This window comes from Cryptotermes secundus, unplaced genomic scaffold, assembly GCF_002891405.2.
Source record: "Cryptotermes secundus unplaced genomic scaffold, Csec_1.0 scaffold940, whole genome shotgun sequence".
Taxonomy (NCBI): Eukaryota; Metazoa; Arthropoda; class Insecta; order Blattodea; family Kalotermitidae; genus Cryptotermes; species Cryptotermes secundus.
Window position 1 is genome coordinate 2,464 of NW_019730116.1, and position 6,217 is coordinate 8,680.

Genomic DNA, 6,217 nt, shown 5'->3' on the forward strand with positions numbered 1-6,217 from the left:
TGGTTCGTCAGGCTCCCTACTCCCCCGACATGGCTCCGTGTGACTTTTGGCTATTTCCCAAGCTGAAAATGCCGCTGAAAGAAACCCGATTTGAGTCAAGAGAAGACATCATGAGGAATGTGACGGCCCGGCTGATCACCATTCCAAAAGACGCGTTCCAGAAGTGTTTCCAACAATGGCGGAAGCGCTGGGAGAAGTGTGTGCATTACCAAGGAGACTACTTTGAAGGGGATTAGGGTTTTGCACCTCCAAATCAATAAATGTATTTCTGCCGACCAAAGGTTCAGTACTTTTTGAACACACTACATATATACCATATATGTACATTTGATAAGCGTTCCAGTGCAGTAGAAAAAATCTTATTAAAACATTTAGCTTCAAATTCAATCATATAGTGCTTAATTTTCAACATAAAAATGGGGATGAACTTAAAAGAGTAATGTTGAATTCACACTGTTAATAAAGATTAAAAATACATTTTAAAACAATTAGTAGATTTTCCATGACATGATACATTTTAGGTCGTTTTTTAACATTTAGATAATTTGGATTTTTCAGTCATTTTTATAGGTCATTTTTTCTGGATTTTTTGGTGATTTTTAAAATATTTTTAGGTAATCAAAATCTGGGCCCTGGTTATGATTCTAGCTACCAGACATTTACAGACTTTATAAATAATTATACTAACATTTTTTTTCAGCACTTCATCTATTGCCAATGGGAGAATTTGAAATTTCAAGTCTTAAAGTCCTAAAATTCAGTGCATAAGTCCAATGAGTCCTTGTTTAATTAATTGGACCATTAGCCCAAAAATTTGTAAGTGGGAAGCTGTAGGCTGAGGAGTGACTTTGCTTATAAGATCCAAGTTAGTAATACCCTCACATCTACACACTGGTCTCTTCCCTCCAGTTTTTCTGACTAAAAGTTATGTGTATTTCTGTTCCTCTCCATACATCCAACATGCCCTGTTTATCTCATTCTCCTTAATTTCATCATGCTAATAATCAATATTTGGTGATGAGAACAAACTATGAAACTCTCATTATATAATTTCCTTCAGTTTCATGTTACTTCATATCTCTTTAAGTCCATATATTCTCAACACCCTATTCCCAAGTACTCTCAGTCTGTAATTCTTCCCATAATGTGAAAGATCAGATTTTGGCTATACATTCTAGCTTTTGAGGGGTCAAAAAGAAAAATAAATAACTTTGACACCCACATTAAAGAACAAGTAAAGTAATAAGTTTTGTGTATTTTATTTTTAGATAGGAGATGGAAAAGTAAACAGTTCTGAACTGAATAATAGGATTTTTAACAGTATTAATTTTCTTACTTGTGTTATTATCTTCCTTCTCTGGAGTTTACCTATAAATATGTTGTACACAACACTGGTTTTCCTGTATTAGAGCACATTAATTTCTTACCATTCATTATTTGTATGCTCTTGCAGTATCATTTAAACATGTAAGCAGCAGTGGTGATTCATCCATTGAAGCTTTTGTTCAGAAGCCGCACCAACCTTCAGTACAGGAAATTGAAAGCAGTCATCCTTGTTGAACTACATTTGTACCCAAAGAGTTCAGCTGTTTATTCAGTCAAGGTTAGCCAATTCATTCATATAGTGTTGTGTTGTTATAGTGAACTCCCAGAGTGTCTTGAAAATTATTTGTTATATTGGCAACTAATGAAAATGTATAGTTGTTGTTGAAAAGTATGCTCTTACACACAACTAAAGGTAAACGCTGTCCCTGTAACAGGCTGTGGAGGCCCATAGGGTTGAGACGTCGAGGTGCCCACATTTTCCAGACAGTTTGATCACAGATGGCAGTGAGGTTGTCAGCCTTACATGCTGCCACCCTTTACCCCCAGGAAGATCCCTAATTTCTGTTAGAGGCTTAGTTTACCCCAGGATCATAGTGTGGCTTGAAGGATCAGGTCAATTGAAAAATCCAGTGACCTCACTGGGAATTGAACCAGCGATCTTCTGGCTTCTAGCATGGTGCCTAAACCAACTACACTGCTGCATGCCCCCTTACATACAACTATCATATTTAAGTTACATGTGTACACCTATTTGTTACCAACTTTTGACAACTTTATAAAAATGTGTGTAGTGTTTGTGTATGTCCCTTGCTGTGAACCAACATCAGCCTGGTGTAACAGAAATGCTGTAGGCCTGTATTTGGGAGGTAACCAGCTCAAATTTTGGTGAGGCTCCTGGCCATCCAAATTTGATGTTTTTTATCATTTCCCTCGCGTCCGGGCAATACCCAGATAGTGTCTTCAGTCTGCGGCTGACTCTAAATCTTGCATACCATTCAGTAAGCATACATGATCATCCTTTTAATCTTATTCAACATTCTAAATAGTTTTGTACAACAAGGAAGCATGGCAACATTGTGAATACAGTGGATATTTTGTCTGCGATCTCTGTGGGACTTGACATTCTGATGATGAGTCATTTGTGCATTCATGAAACATATTAGGATTGGCACAGTTGATATGTTGAGAGTTATTCATACGGCCAACAAACATACTGTGATCAGTATGATTGGTATGACAAGTGTCATTCACACAGTCAACATATTGCAGTCAGTATGGTAGTGTCTGAAAGTTCTGCTTACTCAGATCAGTATATCTGAATTCATTCATTATTCTTATAATATGGCATATGATTCAACAGAAAGTTTTCACAGTTGAATACTTTATAAAAGAAGAAAATGTAACAGAAATCCATTCAGAAGCCCTCAGTAAATACCCACAAGAATGAGTTTCCACGAAGTTCTGTATATGGAAGCTTGTCAAAAAAATGGTAGATGACATGTTCATTTTGTGACAGAAAGAGACAATCCAAGAGGAGTGTGCTAACTGAAGAAAACATTCTGTATGTTTAGGCATAGTTAGAGATCAGTCCTCGCCAATCATTAAGATACTTGGCACAAGAAATTGGTGTTTTCCTCAAATGTGCACAGCTACAAGACCAGTAAATTCCACTTGTATAAATTTATGGTGACTGCCTCTGTGGTCTAGTGGTCAGCGTTCCTGGCTATGGATCCAGATGTCCAGGTTCGATTCCCGGCACTACCAGATTTTTTCTGAGAAGTAGTGCGTCTGGAATGGGGTCCACTCAGCCTCGTGATTATACTTCAGCTATTTCAAGCAAATAGCGGCTCTGGTCTAGAAAACCGAAATTAATGGCCGTGGGAATTCATTGCGCTGACAGCGTGACACCCTCTGTCCACAAAAGTTGGTACTAAACTTCGCCGACAGGCGGCAGTCGCTCAGTCAGTATAGTTTGCTTGTGGACTTAGATCATGGAGTTTTAAATTTATGATTTTGCATGAGCTTAAAAAACAGATTGTGCAACAATTATGTACTTTTATAAGTATAAATTGCAGAATTGACATGAGTGGTCATAGACCCAGAGTCACTGTTTAAAAATTGATGAGGCATGTTAATGTGCAATATATCATATATGGAGTGATCAGAATCCTCATGCCATTCTGCAGATACTGTTTCACTGTAAATGCAGAGGTGCAGTGTGCTATAAGTACATGGCAGTTATTGGCCTGATACTTTTTGAGTAAACCAAACTGATATCAATATCTACGAGGATCATTCCATATATAATGCCTCCTATTTTTTTAATGAAAACTACAACTGATACAGAAAGCATAATAACACAGTTAAATAGAGCAAGATTTCAGCTACTTACAGTTATTTTTCCACATAATCACCACCATTCGTTATGCACTTTTGCCAGCGATGAACAAGAGCCTGTATGCTGCGCTCATAAAAGTCTGCGCCAGCAGAGGCAAATCATTTTCTTACAGCTGCCATGACAGCATCGTTGTCTGGAAAATGTTGCCCACATAGTCCATCTTTCATAGGCCCAAAGAGATGGAAGTCTGAAGGTGCTAAATTGGGGCTATAAGGTGGATGTGGTAGGACAATCCAGCCAAACTTTACAATTGCGTGTGGTGGTCACAAAACTGGTATGGGGTCTAGCGTTATCATGTTGCAAATGAAAGGTTGTCTGCTTCTCTGGCCTGACTCGGGAAACGCGGGCTTTCAGCTTAGCGTCATCTTGTAGCTTTCAGAATTGACAGTCTCACCAGGCTCCAGGAAATCCAACAAAATCACACACTTCCTATCCCAAAAGACTGTGCACATCACTTTCCCTGCCGATGGCTCTCTCTTGAACTTCTTTTTTCTTGGGGAATTCCGATGTCGCCACTCCATGGACTGTCTTTTGGATTCCAGCTCGTAGTGGTGACACCATGTCTCATCTCCGGTGATGATGCAGAAACTTGTCATCTTCAGCCTCAGACTGGTGCAACAGGTTCTGACAGACTTTCATTCAATGAGTTTTGTGGTCCTGATTAAGCATCTGCGGGACCCACCTGGAACAAACTTTGCAATAATCCAGCTTCCCCAACATCGTTTCCAATGCATTACAGTTGATATTAAGCTGTGCACACAGTTCCCAGGTCATTATCTGCCGATCTGTACAGATGAGCTGATTGAGGCTCTGTTCATTGTGAGGAGTGGCAGCTGAGCAGGGATGCCCAGGGCCTGGCTTGTCGTGCACTTCACTTTCCCCACCGTTGCAACGCACTACCCACCACCTCACTGTGCTGACATCCACTGTATCATCTCCGTACACCTTTAGCAAGTGTCGATGGATGTCAGTGTGTGCAATTTGTTCAGCAGTGAGAAATTCAATAACACATCTCTGTTTCGTACACACTTCCATGTCAGACCCCATTTTGGTAGACTGCTCTGCTGTCGCTATATGTCGCACGACAACCAAACTAACATATATGAGACAAATTCCGTCTTAAGTGCAACAATTTAATTTTAGTTCTTTCTTCTTCCCTTCCTCTACACTACATGTTTCGGCCCTAAATGGCCATCATCAGGTGTGTCTTCTTACGTAGCTGCTACACTGCCTGTAGTTTAAAATTTAGAATCACCAGTCTTTCCAATTGTATGTATGTATAAAACATTTGTTAACTTACACACGTCAATTTGATTTCTAAAATTGGCACTTTTTTAAAACTTCAATTCAAATTAAAATGTCTATAAATTTTCTGTTCTTTTCTTTTTCCAAATTTTTAAAAATTTTCTCGGGGTACACGCCCTATGTCTATAATGCTGCAGCGGCCACTTCTTGTTTTATCGCTGTTCAGGTACTGTTCTGTGCAGGCTCTGTGTGTGTGTGTGTGTGTCGCTGCTTATCTTTAATACGTGTATTAATACATGTAATACATGTGTAGGTTAACAAATATCTTGTACATACATACAATTGGAAAGACTGGTGATATTAAATTTTAACTACGGGCAGTGTAGCAGCTACGTAAGAATACACACCTGATGATGGCCATTTAGGGCCGAAACATGTAGTGTAGAGGAAGGGAAGAAGAAAGAACTACAATTAAATTGTTGCACTTAAGATGGAATTTGTCTCATATATATTGTGTGAGTGTAACAGGATGCTTAAATATAATATAGTGAACCAAACTAACAGTACATTGGCAGGAAGGTTCAACCTTTACTACAATACCACCAACATCCAGCTCAGACATTGCAGATTAACACAAGAAAATAGGAGGCATTATATACGGAGTGCCCTTCGTATATTAAGTCTCCTCATACAGTTGATAACTGAAGAAAGACAACATGGGTTGTTTCCAGCAAGATAACTCTTGCACTGCCAAAGCTTTGCAAGTGATATAACATGTATAATTGCTTCAGTTCCTGAGAATGAACTTCAAAGAATGTCAGAGAACTTGTAAACGTATTTCAGGCCATGCTTGAAGGCAGGAGGAGGTCACTTCAGTAGTTCTGATAACATTTGGTAAATTTATGTCACCTTTTTACAGTAATTAATTCTGAAGTATTATGGAATCTAGATTAATACGAGAGGCAATGCCACACCTAAGGAAAGAATGCTGCATTATTCCCTCTGTGATTGCATGGTAAATTACCGCCTCTGTATTTCAAACAGCATGTTTCTGTCTCAGTTAAACACTAGTATAACCTCCCTAGTTTAAAGATTATTGTTAAAAAGTCTAAGAGTCAGTCACACCTCTTAGTGATCTAAAATAGTAAAGGGGAGAGGAAGCATAGACAGTCTTAACACAGAGCTAATCCAGTCAGTAACAGATTTATGTCATGATTATAATTTTGCAATGTGCAAGCAGCAATGGCT

General features: G+C 38.8%; 1 long non-coding RNA gene across 1 annotated transcript in view; it reads left to right on the forward strand.

The window, feature by feature from the left end:
• Positions 1-606: 606 nt before the first annotated feature.
• The window catches only part of LOC111866252, a 15,933-nt gene continuing 10,322 nt past the window's right edge, over positions 607-6,217 (forward strand). The window contains exon 1 of the long non-coding RNA XR_002843113.2: positions 607-1,603. This is a non-coding gene — a long non-coding RNA (uncharacterized LOC111866252). The remainder of the gene's footprint in view (positions 1,604-6,217) is intronic.